This window comes from Oreochromis niloticus, linkage group LG18, assembly GCF_001858045.2.
Source record: "Oreochromis niloticus isolate F11D_XX linkage group LG18, O_niloticus_UMD_NMBU, whole genome shotgun sequence".
NCBI lineage: Eukaryota > Metazoa > Chordata > Actinopteri > Cichliformes > Cichlidae > Oreochromis > Oreochromis niloticus.
Window position 1 is genome coordinate 492379 of NC_031982.2, and position 18594 is coordinate 510972.

The 18594-nt window shown below is 35.6% G+C and overlaps 1 long non-coding RNA gene across 1 annotated transcript; it reads left to right on the forward strand.

The window, feature by feature from the left end:
* The first annotated feature begins 11612 nt into the window (after nucleotides 1-11612).
* LOC102076008 (uncharacterized) lies at nucleotides 11613-18222 on the forward strand. Its single transcript, XR_002056497.2, has 3 exons — nucleotides 11613-11639; nucleotides 15391-15417; nucleotides 17407-18222. It is a non-coding gene; the product is annotated as an uncharacterized LOC102076008 (long non-coding RNA).
* The last annotated feature ends 372 nt before the right edge of the window (nucleotides 18223-18594 follow it).

The following is an 18594-nucleotide window of genomic DNA, read 5'->3' on the forward strand; positions in this document are numbered from 1 at the left end:
CCCTTTCTTCTCTCGTCATATCTCAGTGACAGATGTACAAAGAGCAATGCAAATCACAGTCAAAGTACACCAAAGTCCGCTGATTCACCCAGTACAAGAATTATGCTTCTAGTCCACCTAGTTTTTGAGTTACACGACGTTTTGTAACTGCAAAAAACGGCGTTTTTCGCCTCTCACCGCAATCTGATTCTGACTGCTCATCACCCTGTTTTCCAGGCGTTCATTCTCTTTCCCAGTGGCGCAGTTGGTAATGACACAGGTCTGCAACCCAAAGGTCGTGGGTTCAATTACACCTTGGGCAACATGTGTTTTTTCCCTACAAATTAATACACTATCACAGACCACTAATTCATATTGATCATTTATTACAATTCTGCAACCTTTTATGATTTTAGCAGCTTTTGTAATATGGACCTCAGATTCTTGTTAACACTCCATGGCACAAATACTGTTCCCTTTACGCTCTGTGTGTGTGTGTGTGTGTGTGTGTTTGTGTGTGAGAGAGAGAGCGAGAGAGAGCCTTTTGATGGGAGCATCTTATTATATCACTTAAATTCAATATATTTAGACTGGTTGACTGAATTTGGTCCTGTGTGTGTCTCTCTGTACATGTGTGTTTCCATATGTGCCCATATTTGTGATTGTGTGACTGTTATACTTTTTTTTGCTGATTTTTTTTTCAATTAACAATTAGATTTGAGGGACCCTTAGCATGTTCAGGATTTTTCCAGCTGTCCATTTTGCTTTTCCAATTTTTCTATAAGTTATTACTGTTGTGCTAAGTCATAGCATTTCTGCTGCTTTTCAGTATTTGTGCTAAATACAGCATTTCTGCTAAATCATACTATTTCTGCTATTTTATGAGATTTGTGCCAAATACAGCATTTCTGCTAAATCATACTATTTCTGCTATTTCATAAGATTTGTACTAAATATAGTGTTTCTGCCAAATATAGTATTTCTGCTTAATTATAGTATTTCTGCCATTTTATAGTATTTGTGCTAAAACATAGTATTTCTACTAAATGTAGTATTTATGCTTAATCATACTATTTGTATATATTTCTGCCAGGTCCCCAGGCGGCTAATCCTCTGTGAGGACTGATACATATAAAATTTACATATCAGGGCCTGCACGGCTTCCCAGCCAGCCAATCATATCTGAGGTCTGCCCTTTCTTCTCTCGTCATATCTCAGCGACAGATGTACAAAGAGCAATGCAAATCACAGTCAAAGTACATGAAAGTACGCTGATTCACCCAGTACAAGAATTATGCTTCTAGTCCACCTAGTTTTTGAGTTACACGACGTTTTGTAACTCCAAAAAACAGCGTTTTTCGCATCTCACCGCAATCTAATTCTGACTGCTCATCACCCTGTTTTCCAGGCGTTCATTCTCTTTCCCAGTGGCGCAGTTGGTAATGACACAGGTCTGCAACCCAAAGGTCGTGGGTTCAATTACACCTTGGGCAACATGTTTTTTTTCCCCTACAAATTAATACACTATCACAGACCACTAATTCATATTGATCATTTATTACAATTCTGCAAACTTTTATGATTTTAGCAGCTTTTCTAATATGGACCTCAGATTCTTGTTAACACTCCATGGCACAAATACTCTTCCCTTTAGGCTCTGTGTATGTGTGTGTGTATCAATATTTCTCCCATTTTAAAGTATTACTCCTCCATAATTGTATTTCTGTTAAATCAAAGTACTTTTACTACATCTTAGTACTTCTGCTCAATCATAGTATTTCTGCTAAATCATAGTATTTTGCCAAATTATGGTTTTTGTGCCAAATCATAACATTTGTTTTATGTTACAGTATTACTACTAAGTGGAGGAATTTCTGTCATGTTACAGTATATGTGCTGATTATAGTATTTCTGCTAAATCATAGTATTTCTACTATATTATATTTTTCTTTCTAAATATAGCATTTCTGCTATATAATTGTATTACTGCTTTGTTATAATATTTGTGCTAAACCAGAGTATTTCTGCTGAAACATAGTATTTCTGCCGATTGATAGTATTTCTGTCAAATTACAATATTTGTGCTAAAACACAGTATTTTTTTTTAAATTTCAATATTAATAGTAAATTACAGTATCTCTGGTAAATCGCAGCATTTCTGCAATGTTGTACTGTTTTTCTAAATCATAGTATTTCTGTAATGTTTAAGAATGTTTGGCTAAATATATTCTTTCTGTTATCTTATACTATTTCTCCTAAATTCTTGTATTTTTGAGAAGTTATCGTGTTTCTGGTAAGTTACAATATTTCTGCTAAGTTCTGCTATGCTATTGTATTTCTGCCAAGTATTATGTTTCCTCTAAGATATTGCAGTTCTGCTAAGTCACTACATTTTAGCAAAGTTCCTTTGCTTCTGCAAAGTTTTTACAAATTCTGCAACTTTTCAGCTTTTTCTGCTAGTTTCAGCAGACAGCTTCAGCATTACAGCATCCACACTGCATTTTCGCAGGAAATGCAAATTTTTCTAGTTATTATTCTAGTTGCGTTCCGTACACTTTTTGGCACTTAACTACTTCCACAATTTTCAGCCGATTTTCACCGTTCAAATTTTAAACTATTCTGCTATTTCTGCTAATTTACGCTATATCTTTTGGTATTTTATACTGTTATACTTTTTAAAATATTAAGTTTTTTTCCTTTAATTTGTCCCATTGAAATGAATGGGAAACTTCCGCAATTCTGCTAAAACTTGCTTGTTTTTGAAACTTAACTACTTTGTCATATTTTCACGTAGAACAACCATTCAAACTATAAAATGTTCACAAATTATTGGGCTATTCAGGAATAAATCAGCTTTTTCAAATCTTTTACCGTTTTATTTTTATGCCTCTTAAAGTTTTGAGTTGCAAAATTGTGATTTTTCAGAAAATACATGCGTTGTTATGGTTGCTATGCACTTGGCTTCCAGTGTGCCACTGTAGGTTTCGCAGTCTTCTCTTCATGTCCGAACAACTTCTTGCTACTTGCTCAATTTTCACTCAACTTCCACAAATTATACATGAAAACGTAGGTATTTTTGCTGGCTTTTCGAAAATGTCACTATCATGGTTGTGGGATTTATAGAATTTTGGCAAATCTCCTCAGACCAACACAAACTCTGAAAACTCTCCATAGAAAGTCAATGGAGAGTTTGTTCAAAATCACCGCTTGATTTCTGTAATGAGAGGCATATTCGAATCGTCATATCTCCTTAACGAAGCAAAGTTAAGACATTAGGCTTGTCCCAGTATATCTTCAGACACTCCTGACGCTCACAATTCAAGAATTTCTTTCTCACCTATTACCGTTCTGAAATGAGTTAGACTTGTTTGAGGGTAGGAAATTCGTCCTTCGCTCAGATTTCTTCAGATTTCAAACTCTGGAAATGAGGCACTTTTTTCTCTCGTCATATCTTTTTGATGGATTTCCACAGAGACCTGAAAATTTCCATGATTGTTCACCAAAGCCTGCTGTCTCTTATGGTGAAAGAATGATATTGATACTCCAAATAGATTTAGAGTTAGAAAGCGTTGTTTGAGGGCAAGCCAAGGCAGTTTTCGCTTGACTCTACTCAGTTATGGTGCATTACAAGTCAAATATCTTCAATAATTCATATTTTAATGATAAAGTGTCAACACTTTAAGATTCCCCCATCTCTTCTGAACAAAACGGTGTAAGAATGACCGTTCTAGCCCCTACGGTTAGGAAATTATGGTCATTTGTTTGAGGGGAGTCGTCATTATGAGAAATAGACTGCAAAAGTCCTGTGTCTCTCTGTGCTGCGTGCACCTGTTTTGGCGGGAAAAAGTGCACAGGCTCTCTGATTGGTGGATTCAAATTCAGCAGCTCCCAGGCTGCTTGACTGAGCTAGAAACTTACTTCTCTCTCCCTGTGTGTGTGTGTGTGTGTGTGTGTGTGTGTGTGTGTGTGTGACAGAGAGAGAGAGAGGGAGAGAGAGAGAGAGAGAAAGCCTCTTTATGGGATGATCTCATTGTAAGATTCAAATTAAATATATTTAGACTGGTTGATTGAATTGGATCTTGTGTGTCCGTGTGTGTGTGTGTGTGTGACAGAGAGAGAGAGGGAGAGAGAGAGAGAGAGAGAAAGCCTTTTTATGGGACGATCTCATTGTAAGATTCAAATTCAATATATTTAGACTGGTTGACTGAATTGGATCCTGTGTGCGTGTGTGTGTGTGTGTGTGTGTGTGTGTGACAGAGAGAGGGAGAGAGAGAGAGAGAGAGAGAGAGAGAAAGCCTCTTTATGGGATGATTTCATTGTAAGATTCAAATTCAATATATTTAGACTGTTTGACTGAATTGGATCTTGTGTGTGTGTATGTGTGTGTGTGTGTGTGTGTGACAGAGAGAGAGAGAGAGGGAGAGAGAGAGAGAGAGAGAGAGAGAGAGAAAGCCTTTTTATGGGATGATCTCTTTGTAAGATTCAGATTCAATATATTTAGACTGGTTGACTGAATTGGATGTTGTGTGTGTGTGTGTGTGTGTGTGTGTGTGTGACAGAGAGAGAGAGAGAGAGAGAGAGAGAGAGAGAGAAAGCCTTTTTATGGGATGATCTCTTTGTAAGATTCAAATTCAATATATTTAGACTGGTTGACTGAATTGGATCTTGTGTGTGTGTGTGTGTATGTGTGTGTGTGTGTGTGTGTGTGTGACAGAGAGAGAGTGAGAGAGAGAGAGAGAGAGAGAGAGAGAGAGAGAAGGCCTTTTTATGGGACGATCTCATTGTAAGATTTAAATTCAATATATTTAGACTGGTTGACTGAATTGGATCTTGTGTGTGGGTGCCCCTCTGTGCATGTGTGTTTCAATATGTGTCCATATTTGTAATTGTGTAAGTTATTACTATTCTGCTAAATTATAGTTCTTCTGCTACTTTTCGGTATTTGTGCTAAATACAGTATTTGTGCTAAATCATACTATTTCCACTATTTTATAGAATTTGAGGTAAATATAATATTTCTGCGTAATTATAGTATTTCTACCAAATCATATTACTACTAAAACATACTATTTCTGCCAAATCTTGATAGTTCTGCTATGTTATTGTACTTGTAATTAATTATAGTATTTGTGCCAAAGCATAGTATTTCTGCCAAATCTTAGTATTATTGCTAAATCATAGTATTTGAGCAAACTCATAGTATTTGAGCAAATTCACTCTTTTTGTGCCATAGCATAGTATATTTGCTGAATCACAGCATTTCTGCTATGTTGTAGTATTTGTCCTAAATCACAGAATTTCTGCAATGTTTAGGTATTTTTGGTTAAATAAAGTATCTCTGTAATCTTGTACCATGTTTGCTAAATTCCTGTATTTCTGAGAAGTTATCATGTTTCTGCTAAGTTACAATATTTCTGCTAAGTTCTGCTAGGTTATTTTATTTCTGCCAAGTATTATGTTTTCTTTACATTATTGTAGTTCTGCTAAGTATTTACATTTTTGCTAAGTTCTTATGCTTCTGCAAAGTTATTACAATTTTTTGCTATTTTTCAGCTTTTTCAGCTAATTTTAGCAGACAGCTTCAGCGTTACAGCATCCACACTGCATTTTCGCAGGAAATGCAAATTTTTCTAGTTATTATTATTATTCTAGTTGCGTTCCGTACACTTTTTGGCACTTAACTACTTCCACAATTTTCAGCCGATTTTCACCGTTCAAATTTTAAACTATTCTGCTATTTCTGCTAATTTACGCTATATCTTTTGGTATTTTATACTGTTATACTTTTTAAAATATTAAGTTTTTTTCCTTTAATTTGTCCCATTGAAATGAATGGGAAACTTCCGCAGTTCTGCTAAAACTTGCTTGTTTTTGAAACTTAACTACTTTGTCATATTTTCACGTAGAACAACCATTCAAACGTTAAAATGTTCACAAATTATTGGGCTATTCAGGAATAAATCAGCTTTTTCAAATCTTTTACCGTTTTATTTTTATGCCTCTTAAAGTTTTGAGTTGCAAAATTGTGATTTTTCAGAAAATACATGCGTTGTTATGGTTGCTATGCACTTGGCTTCCAGTGTGCCACTGTAGGTTTCGCAGTCTTCTCTTCATGTCCGAACAACTTCTTGCTACTTGCTCAATTTTCACTCAACTTCCACAAATTATACATGAAAACGTAGGTATTTTTGCTGGCTTTTCGAAAATGTCACTATCATGGTTGTGAGATTTATAGAATTTTGGCAAATCTCCTCAGACCAACACAAACTCTGAAAACTCTCCATAGAAAGTCAATGGAGAGTTTGTTCAAAATCACCGCTTGATTTCTGTAATGAGAGGCATATTCGAATCGTCATATCTCCTTAACAAAGCGACATTAAGACATGAGGCTTGTCCCGGTATATCTTCAGACACTCCTGACGCTCACAATTCAAGAATTTCTTTCTCACCTATTACCGTTCTGAAATGAGTTAGACTTGTTTGAGGGTAGGAAATTTGTCCCTCGCTCAGATTTCTTCAGATTTCAAACTCTGGAAATGAACCACTTTTTTCTCTCGTCATATCTTTTTAATGGATTTCCACAGAGACCTGAAAATTTCCATGATTGTTCACCAAAGCCTGCTGTCTCTTACGGTGAAAGAATGATATCAATACTCCAAATAGATTTAGAGTTAGAAAGCGTTGTTTGAGGGCAAGCCAAGGCAGTTTTCGCTTGCCTCTACTCAGTTATGGTGCATTAGAAGTCAAATATCTTCAATAATTCATATTTTAATGATAAAGTGTCAACACTTTAAGATTCCCCCATCTCTTCTGAACAAAACGGTGTAAGAATGACCGTTCTAGCCCCTACGGTTAGGAAATTATGGCCATTTGTTTGAGAGGAATCCTCACTATGAGAAATTCACTGCAGAAATCCTGTCTCTGTGCTCTGTGTGTGTAAAAACGGCTGCACCTGTTTTGGCGGGAAAAAGTGCACAGGCTCTCTGATTGGTGGATTCAAATTCAGCAGCTCCCAGGCTGCTTGACTGACCTAGAAACTTGCTTTTCTCTCCCTGTGTGTGTGTGTGTGTGTGTGTGTGTGTGTGTGAGAGAGAGAGAGAGAGAGAGAGAGAGAGAGAGAGAGACCCTGGCAGCATCTCATTGTAGGATTCAAATATATATTGAATATATTCAGACTGGTTGACTGGCTTGGATCCTGTGTGTGTCCCTCTGTGCATTTGTGTTTCCATATGTGTCAATATTTTTAATTTTGTGTATCTCCTGGCTGTTATTATTATTGTTTTTTGTTTTTTTTTTAATTTCTGTGAATTTCTCACAGTTGAACAAGTACACTTGATGGAACCTAACCATGTTCACCATTCTTTCAGCTGTCCATTTTGCTTTTCCAATATTTCTACTTAAGTTATTACTATTGTGCGCAATCATAGTATTTCTGCTTTTTATAGATTTGTGCTAAATATAGTATTTGTGCTTAATTATAGTATTTCTACCAAACCATAGTATTTCTGCTTTTTATAGGATTTGTGCTCAATATAGTATTTCTGCTTAATCATAGTATTACTACAAAATCATAGTATTTCTGCTATTTTATACGATTTGTGCGAAATCTACGGTTTCTGCTTAATTATAGTATTTCTACCAAATCATGGTATTTCTACTAAATCTAGTGTTTCTGCTTAATTATAGTATTTCGACCAAATCATAGTATTTCTGCTATGTGTTTATCTTTCTCTTAAGTCCCATTTTTCTTGCTAAGATGTTATGTTAATGCTTCATGTCTGAAATACATTACAGAAAGCCCATGTCTCTGTCTGTGTGAGTGAGTGATGCAGCTGCATTTACAGGAACAACTGCATAGCCTGATGAAGCAGACAGAAGTGGCAGCTCTGATTGGTGGATTGAAACTGAGCACATCCAGGCTTTTTGACTCTCATAGATACAGCTGAAAATATAAAGCTAAAAGAACCTGAGGAAACCTCTCTTTTTGCAGTTGGCCGTTTTGTGTTTCCAATATTTCTGCTAAAATTAATACTTTTCTGCTAAATTATACTATTTCAGCTCCTATGTTGCATTTCTACTATGTGTTACTATTATACTACTGAATATTAAGTTATACTGTTACACCATTTCTTCCAAGTTTTTAGGTTTGTGCTACATATGAACATTTCTGCTGTATTACAACACTTCTGCCATGTTGTACTATTTCTGCCAAGTTACTATGTTTCTGCTGAGTTACAATATTTCTGCTAAATTCTCCTTTGATACAGTATTTTTGCAAACGTATTATGTTTCTTCTTAAGTTTGCGTGTGTGTGTATGTTTCTGATTTTGTGCTGTTCTTCCTTGTTTTTCTAAAGTTTGTGCCAATTTGCCTTAGTAGAGCAACAAATACTTTTGAGCAAAGTTTACCAGCGGTTAACTTATTTTCAGCTGGTAATATTGATTTTCCAATATTCCTGCTAAGTTATACATTCCTACTAAATCGGCTGCCAAGTCCCCAGGCAGCCAATCCTCTGTGAGGACTGGAACATTCAAGTCGCATATCCGGGCCTGCGCGACTTCCCAGCCAGCCAATTGTCTAAGTCATATATGTTTAATAATTCATATTTTAAATATAAACAACACTTGAAGATTCACCCATCTCTTCTCAACAAAACAGTCTAAGAATGACAGTTCTAGCCCCTACAGTTAGGAAATGTACACACAGCACACAGTCCGACGCATAACAGAACAGCAGAGAGAGCACAGACTTTATGGTGGCTAGGCGTGATTGCAGATGACGTCAGATGCGACCACCTCTCTTGCAGCAGCACTGCAGGCCACATAAAATATTTATGTAGATATTTTGCGAATATTTATTATTCATTTTTTAAGAGCACAGTGCTTTTTCCAATTATTTCTTTAAATTCAGGTCAAGGTTCTATATGCCCCGAAAGCCCAAAGGTGATATAAGGATCAGTTTTTGTTTGATACATGGACAATTTAAGTTCAGCTTTTTAATTCTTTTAAGAGAGACCTTCAACTGGATGCTTTTATTTTTTGTTATTTTTTAAGAGTTCAAAATGTCCATTACATGAATAAAATTTCATTTACTTTGTAGCATTTCATGGATTTCATATGCAACACACTATAGTTGTTTATACAAAGCATAAAGGTAAAAAACAATGTGTGCAGTGTTTTCTTCATTTTAGATGTCAAAAAGTATTTGTGGCTCCCAGTGTTTTCTTTTCCGTGCAAACCGGGTCCAAATGGCTCTTTGGGTCTTAAATGTTGCTGACCCCTGGTTTAGATGATTGTCTTTAAAACCCTCACTGAAGAGTCTTGCTGGAGACAGCCACACCTTTACCTCACTGCAGCAGGGGTGAAGAAGTGGGTGCAAGTCCATTTAGGTCAGAATTCATATGATTACAACCAATACATATTAGAATAAAATAAATAAATGTGAAATGAACATGTCAGGAGTCACTGTTAAAAAGTCTCATGGCAGTGGGGTTAAAGGATCTCTTGAACCTCTGATTCCTGCAGTGCAGTGAGGTGAGCCTCTGCAGCTCCTACTGTCCTGTGAGGATGCTTAGGTGAACATCAACACCAGCCCCTTGGTTTTGTTGTTCAGGAGAAGACGGTTCTTATTACTCCAGACAGTTAAATAAATTTATCATAATACACTACATTTTAACATAATGACCTTATATTTATTTATGACTTTTAACCATTATTTCAGATTCAAATAATCCTGTTTGAAATATTTATTAAACTTATAGAATTAAATTTCTGCTAGTTGTTTTCTGTTGCAAAGAAATCTAGTATAATAATATTTAAATTTACATATATATCTTTCACGTTTTCAATGCCAATTTTGTGTAATACTGTAATTTCCCACTACCCGTGAATGCCTCTTGTTTACATCGCTGGCTCACTCCTGCATCTCCGCCCACTCTCTGCTCAATCCCTGCCGGTAAGAATTGCTGCTCTGCTTCTCTTCTCTGAAATTAAATGTCTATAAGCTGTTTGAGTGATTTACAGAGTTGTTGTTTGTGACTTGTAAGCCAGTCAAAGTATAAGTCATATTAAAGTAACACAATGGCTGCTTTTTTTTAGTGAAATGTTGTGATTTTAGTATTTAAACAAGTATTTGGTAAGCTAGCCCTAACAAGCTAAGCGCTAACGCCTAGCGGTCCTATAGGCCCAGTGTGAAATGAATATGGTTCATTTGATTGTATAATACAGTTATTGTGTTGTTTTGTTTGGTTCATTCGGTGTGTTAGTGTTTCTGAGTCTCTTAGGGAAGCTGTCTTTCTCCTCTAAACAAACCAGTCAGTTAAAACGGCCTCATTCTTTAGGTTGTAAGGTAATGAGCCACCATTTTAGAGTCACTGATTAGCTGCTGAAGCAGCAGGGTCGTCAGCTTCAAAGGAGACATTTTACCGCCTCTGACTGAAGGCCACTTAAATGGAGCTATGAAAGTATGCTTCTAGCTCAGATTAACAAAAGTAAGACGATTTGCCACTAAATTTTAGCTGTTTAAGTATGCTTGTAGGTGACATTCACAAAGGTAGGATGGTTTGGCAGTGAATGTTACGGCCAGTATTTTTCTAGCTAATATTCACAAAGGTAGGACGGTTTGCCACTGAATTTCGTGTTGTGCGCGCAGAAACAACGGTAGGATGGTTTCCCAGAACACCGGGAGAAAAAGAGTAACGTGCCTGTGCAGTGCGTCTGTGTTGTGGGTTAATTAACAGAAGGGAGAGAGAGAGTGAGGATAAAACACATAATATAAGAATAATAACATCTCTTAACAATTAATTTTTTAAGAACTGTTTAACAAACACTTGTTTGTGCAGGGTTTTTTTTTTTTAAAATAAAACCTACACCTGCAGCTCTGTTTAACTTCTCACTTTGTGAAAAATTAATGAAATATAAAAAAGGCCACCTTCAAATAAATAAAATGCAGCAGTGCGCCATTAATATTATTAATATGATATGTAGATATTTAAAACAACAGCATATTAAATGATACTAAATGATACTGTGTGCAGGTGATAATATTTTTAGGAAGCAGAATTTGAATGCAGACCAACTCAAATGTTAAAGCCTACAAATATATATATGTATATATGTATGTATGTATGTATGTATGTATGTGTGTGTGTGTATATATATATATATACACACACACATATGTGTATGTGTGTATGTATGTGTGTATGCATATGTATATGTATGTATATATATATATATATATATATCACCCAAGCTTTAATTTATGATTGTTCATGCTTTGAAATTGTGATGTCAGAATTTAATAAATTGTGCAGTGCTAGGTGTAGCAAATCATTGCTTATTAAATCTACTGTGTTATCTAATAGAACCAAACTAATAGAGCTATCACATAACTGAGAAACTTGTGTGGCTTATTACAAATGGATGAAACCACATATTACCTTAATGAAGACAGTAATCTTTAATAAGGTGTAGAAAAAAAGAGAAGAATTTTTGTTTATATTCCAGCTGTGGTAAACAAAGAAGTGTACTGAATCTTTTGGACTGCACAGAGTGATGCAGTATTGACTCTGATGCTGATCTGAGTTGTCTCATTCTGTATTTTTGTGCTTTGTCTTTTGTTACACAGAGTGAACGAGATCTTTGGTTTTGCCTTTGCTGGTAAGTAAACAGTGATTGTAACTGAAGCAGTATGAACCTGGCATTGTGTAGCACATTTGACGAGTTACATACAGTAGTTTGACTTTTTGTGATATGTTTCCATTTACTGATTGGCAAAAACACAGGATTTGTGACCTGTAGCAGCAAAGCCCCCACACAGGGCCTCTGACTGTCCCTGAAAATGTTGCTGAAGTTTGATAGCCCATTTATGTATGATTTAAATTTCTCATGGCTTATTAAATCCAAACATAGTTAAATGTCAGATGTCTTTATACAGATGTTCATTTTCTCCCTTATGTTTGTGGATTTAAGTAGCAGACAAAACAATTAAAGTTTTTTAGGTGAGTCAGTATAAGTGGTTGCTCAAACACTTAAGAGCTGCACAGGTATTGATTTATATTGTCTGTCAAATTCTGCTGATGTATTACATTAAAGTCAGAACACTGTAGAAGTATTTTGCCTGACTCGGTATAAGTAATAGCTTTAACAGTTAAGCAATAATAAAAACGAAGAGAACCAGAGGTGTGAGTGGACATTGTTAGGTAAATTACAGCCAATGTGTCGAATTAGTTTATTACTTATTTAGTGAATATAATGTGTTTTAAAATTAAATAGAAATGTTGCCAAAAAGGGACATTGCAACATACATAAATATTCCTAACAACTGGTACAATGAAAGGACTTTTTAGTGTAATATTTTAAGACATTTAATTTTAATCACAAAGCATTCTGCACCTCTGTTATTGTAACATGTCAATATTTACATGTATTTTAGGATTTGCATATTCATATCAGACTAACCAAAACATGATGAGGTTTTCTGTTGCTTCTGATTTAAAGAATTACTTTGTATTTAATGTTTTTAACCTAAAAGGACATTAAAAGTTTTGGTTTTTCACACTTTATTAGAACTGACCTGTTGTAGAAAATGTTGGAGCCACAAGGCTTCTGTGTAGGAAATATTTGGTGTATCCTGCACTTGTGCCAATAAATATTGGTGCCTGTTCTTTGCATTTCTGTAGTAATAATGCTTTTATTACACTTGCTATAGCCATGTGAGACCCTGCAGTTCAATTATCTCCTCTTTAGACTACAGTAAACTTAAAAAAGCTTAAAGTAATTGAGGATTTTACTAGTTAATTTGTGTCACAGTAAATTGGATTGTGTGTGAAGAGGCTCAACAGTCTGAATCATCAAACAGTGATCTGATGAATTGTTTCTTTTCTCTAGACTGCTGATCTGATTGTCTCAAGTCTGGTAAGTAAAGGTTTTTCTGAGGTGCAGTGCTGGGAAATGTTTCTCATCATAGGAGATTCAGTGTAGTGCTGTGAGTGAGCACAGCTATTGGTGATCATCAAAAGTCATCAAATCCTAGAAAAGTCTGTGTAAACATTTTCAGACCTACAGAGGTTGGTAGGTTATTGTAGCAGTGCATATTTTTTCACATTAGAGCAGCTCATGAACAGCAGTTTAGGTACAATTAAGTCTTCAAGTAGGGCCTTGTGGATTTCAAAAGCTTCTTTCCCTTCATTAAATTAAGTCACTGTCTGAAAACTGCTCTTTGAATTAGTCTTTTATAATTAAAGATTTTGTTGATGACTGGAAAAAATAAAAAGCATAGCACAGCACTCATTTCTGTATTTTATGATTAAATGATCTACAAAGAAATTATGATCATATATATTTTTAATTAGGCCTTTAAATCGGTCATTATAAGTACGTCCTAGATTTAGTGGAGTGCTTATGGCTGTGTATCAAACATGCCCCAAATGTGATTGAAATATGTAGAAACAGTATTGTTTACTTTTATGTTAACGGATCTCAAATCCCTGTTTCTGTGTGCCCAGATATTATGATGTACTGTTGTCCCAGGTAAGTACACACAGAAACAGGGATTTGAGAACTTTGGGGATTAAGGAACATGTGATGTGGCATGAATTTTAAGTAGGTGGCCTGAAACTGTCTGCTCTAACCTCAGTGTGTTGGTTTTGTTGGACCATATAATATTTACAGTAAGTTATTGTAGCAGCACATCTTGGTGTAAGTTTATAGACTGTTTGTTTTTATTGTGTTAATAGAATTTGAATTCAGGCCACCTCAAATGTTAAAGCCTACAAACATTCCATACAAGCTATCATTTGTGATTGTTGCCTACTTTTAAATTGTGACATTGTGGTGGACCACGAGAAAGTGTGTTCTTCTGTTTTGTGGCGCGATATGAGCAGTTGATGTGAAAGACGAATAAAGGAGGAGTGAGAACTGAGAGCTCTGTGTCGTTGATGCTTACCTCCACAACATCACCATTTGATAAAGTGTGCTGTGCTAGGTGTTGCAAATCATTGGTTACGATATCTACTCTCTTAAGTAATCGAACCTAAATTTTGGAGCATTACATGACTAAGAAACTTGTGTGGCTTATTGCAAATGGATAAAACTACATATTACCTTTATGAAGATGATAATCTTTATTAGGGTGCGGGAAAAGAAAACAGAGGAGAGTTGTTGTTTGTATTCCAGCTGTGGTAAACAAAGAAGTTTCCAGAAGCTTTTTGACTACAGAGAGTGATGAAGTATTGACTGTAAGGCTGATTGGAGTTGTCTGAGCCTGTATTTTTGTTCTTTGTCTTTTGTTACACAGAGTGAACAGATCCTTGGTTTTGCCTTTGCTGGTAAGTAGACAATAATGGTAATGTTTAGTAATTTACTTATAGTAGTTTGGCTTTTTGTGTCATCTTGCCATTCACTCATGGGCAAAAACAAATAGTTAGGATTTAGAATCTGTAGCAGCAAAGCCCCCACACAGGACCACTGACTGCCCCTGAAAATGTCAATGAAGTTTAATAGCCCATTTTTGTCTGATTTTAATTTTTGATGGCTTATCAAGTCCAAACATAGTTAAATGTCAGAGATATCTTTATGCAGTTGTTCGATTTCTCCTTATGTTTGTGGATTTAAGTATCAAACAAAACTATGAAAGTGCTGTAGGTGAGTATAGGTGGTACCTTAAACACTTAAAAGCACCACAGCTATCGATTTTTATTGTCTCTTTCATTCCACTTATGAATTAGCATGAAGTCGAAACACTAGAAGTATTTTGCCTGAGTGACTGTAAGTGATAGCTTAAACACTTAAGCAATGATAAAATGTAAGAGAAGTACAGTTGTGAGTAGGTATATTAAAGCCAGTGTTTTAAAATTTAATATAAATGTTGCCAAAAAGGGATATACTGCAAAACACATAAATATTGTTAGCAACAAGTACAATGGAATGACTTTTTAGTGTAATATTTTTAAGAAATTTTCATTAAAAAAATGGTGTGCCACTGTTGTTGTTGTGGTTTTCTGTTGCTTCTGATTTAAATAATTAATTTGTATTCAACATTTTTAATCTGAAATGCGATTAAAAGTTGTCGTTCTTCACATGTTATTAGAACTGACTTGTGATAGAAAATGTTGGAGCCACAAAGCTTCTGTGTACGAAATATTTGGTATATCCTGCATTTGTGCCAACAAATATTGGTGCCTATTCTTTGCAATTGTGTAGTACGAATGTTTTTATTAAACATGTTAAAGCCATCTGCGACTCTGCAATTAAATTGTGCCCTCTTTAGACTACAGTGAGTTCATAAAGGCATGAAGAAATGGAGGATTTGACTAGTTATTTAATGTCACAGTAAATTGGATTGTGTGTGAAGAGGCTCAACAGTCTGAAACATTAAACAGTGATCTGATGTTTTTTTTCCTTTGTCTAGACTGCTGATCTGATCGTCTCAAGTCTGGTAAGTAAAGGTTTTGTCTGAGGTACAGTGCTGGGAAAAGTCTTTCTTCCTTGCAGATTTATTTTGTTTATGGTTTTTTGTCACATGTTTCAAATCTTCTAATAAGGATGACCTGGATAAATACAAATACAAGCAGTTTTAAAGTGATGATTTCATGTATGAAGCAGAGAAAACCAAACCAGAGCTATCTGTTCTCTAATACCCAGCTGTGAAAGCCCTGATAGCAACAACTACCATCAAGCATTTATAGTAAATAGTAATGACTCACTTACATCACTGGGGGATTTTGGTCCACTTTAATTTCAGAGTTGCCTTAATTAAGGTCAAAAATAGTGTTTTGAAATCATTTGAAGGATCTCAATTTCATTAAAGTCGAGATTCTGATTAGTCAGTTGGACTTGCTTGTGTGCTTCAGATCAATTTCCTGTTGCAAATCCCAAGTGTGATTAGACTTAAGCTCAGGACCTGATGAGTTGATGTAGGTCCTGAAGTAGTAAAGGAACTCTGGACCATCACAGTAACGGCACCATGTTTGACTTTAATGCTGGTGTTTTTCTGAAATATTTCTCTCACTTTAGAGGATTCAGTTTAGTACAGTGAGTCCTGTTATGATTTAATGTTGTCAGTGTTTTGTTTTATGTTATGTTTAAGGATTTGTTCTCGTTTCCTGTTTTATTGTGAAGGTCTGCGTCTCATGTGAGTGTGTTCAGTTTTACCTCTGTCTCGTCTTGTTGATTATTCCCAGCTGTGTTCCCCACCTGTGTGTAATCTCCCTGTGTTTCCCTGTGTGTATTTAAGTCGCGTCCTCTGTCTTGGTAGTTTGGCTGGCCCGTCTGTGTATCCACCATGTCTCATCCGTGTGTTTTCCCTGCTGCCCAACCGTCATCTGTTTTCTGCTCGCGGTTATTTGTGTTCAGTGGCACCAGCCATTTTTTTTAGCCAACCTGGTTGTCCAGTTTAAGATAAAGCCTCTTCTCACCCACAACCTGGTATTCATCTTTTTTTTTTGTTGCGGCCTTGAGCCGGGTCGTAACAGTCCGCACAGCTCTTGCTGATCATCAAGATGTTTTTAGGCAAATGTGAGAAAGGTTTTGTGTTCTTTTTGGCCAGTCAATAGATAATTTTGAGTTTAATGGATATAAAGTGTTTAAAGCAGGAGGCCTGAAACTGTCTGCTGTAACCTCAGTGTGCGGGTTTATTTGGACCATATAATATTTACAGTAAGTTACTGTAGCAGCACGTCTTGGTTTGAGTTTATAGACTTAGTTTATTGTTTTAATAGAACGCAAAAATGTCCTTATAACAGTTCCACCATCATTTGTTAAACATTGTCATTCTGTTCAGTCCAATAATTTACTGTAGAACTCTTTAGTATTTAAAGCCCTACATTTACTGTATTTTTGAGATTATAAGGCATAATGTCAATAAACAAGTCTGTTTTTAAGGCAGATTAAGCCAAACAAACAGTCAGATAAGTCAAACTTTATTCAAGTCATTCACAACAACTCTCAACACTGTTCAGTTGTAACACATAAAATAGAGAACAATACACTCACTTTTTCAGTTCATTCCTCATCCACAAATCCATCAAACTCTTCATGGGTTGATCAATTTGAAATCTGCTTCTTAAGCATGTCTCTTAACACGTGCCAGGTCCTTGTACACACACCGTAATGTTATGTTGAAGCACCGTACAAATTACTCTACGAGGGTCCTGACTAGGGTAGCCATAATGCTCTGACAATACATCAAGCGGCGCAGCTTTGTAGCTTATCAAAGTCTTACTAAAATATTTGACAGAATTTGGATCGCTGTGTACCACAGAAATCCAGTTTGAGGTCAGTAAGCATAACCAGAATCAATACACTAGGCACATTGTATATTTTTGAGAAAATGACAGGATTTTAGGTGCGCCATATAGTCTGAAGAATATGGTCAATCCAAGCATATTGGAAATATGACTAATTCTAGTCCTTTTGTGTCTTACAGGTGACCTGCTGCAGAAAACCCTCTCCCTCTATCATTATCAAGCAATTCTGTCTATCCTATCACTCTCCCAACTCTATCTAATTTGACAGCCATTCTATCTTGTATCACTCTATCCCAACTGCTCTATCTAATTTGACAGCCATTCTATCTTGTATCACTCTATCCCAACTGCTCTAATTTGACAGCCATTCTATCTTGTATCACTCTATCCCAACTGCTCTATCTAATTTGACAGCCATTCTATCTTGTATAAATCTATCCCAAGCACTCTATCTCGTTTTCAGAAATCTAAGTCTTCAGAAATCCCAGTTTTCAGAAATCCCAGTCTTCAGAAATCCCAGTCTTCAGAAATCTAAGTCTTGAAAAATCCAAGTTTTGAAAAATCCAAGTTTTGAAAAATCCAAGTTTTGAAAAATCCATGTTTTTGGCAATTGAAGTTACCAGAACTTTATCAATCTATATTCAGAATTCTGAGAGATCTCCACTCTCACTGTTCCTCCTTTCCTGTCATTAAACTTTCTCTCCATTCATTTTGCTGGAAAATAACAATTAGAAAGTTGAATATACAGTAGTAGAATTGCAGTGCAGTAGAACTTATAGTAGAAACTACTTATACAGCCCTACATTTGTAGTTTTAACTTGGCATTACACTTTGGAATAAACACTGATAGTTTGGCTTACTGGTGCAATTACTTTGATACATTATATAAAATATACACCTTTTTATAAGGTTTATTTGTAATAAGATAATCTGACTATTCTGTAATATATTCAGAGTGCTATATTCACATAAATATTAAATTTGATTCAAATACATTTTTCAAGTCTGTTTCGTTGGCTATAACATTTGACTACAAGTTTATACTATTATTATCGAAGGACAAACTCTTTTTGTCACTCAGTGTAAGTGTTCAGTTACAATTGTCATCTAGAGGCTTCCCTGTGAACCCAGACTTCCTGTTTCCTGACTGCTGCAGAACATCCAGCTGAAGAATCCCCATCGCCTGTCATCTGATCACCACACCATCACAGCTCCTTATATTTGCTTTAAATTTTAAATATCTGAAACATTTACACAAAGTCTACTTAAAAGCTAAGATTTTTTATCATAGCCTGTTGATTGATTGTTGAGATTTATTCTGCATATTACTTTACAGAAGTATAGACCTATTTGTTATCCAGTCTGGT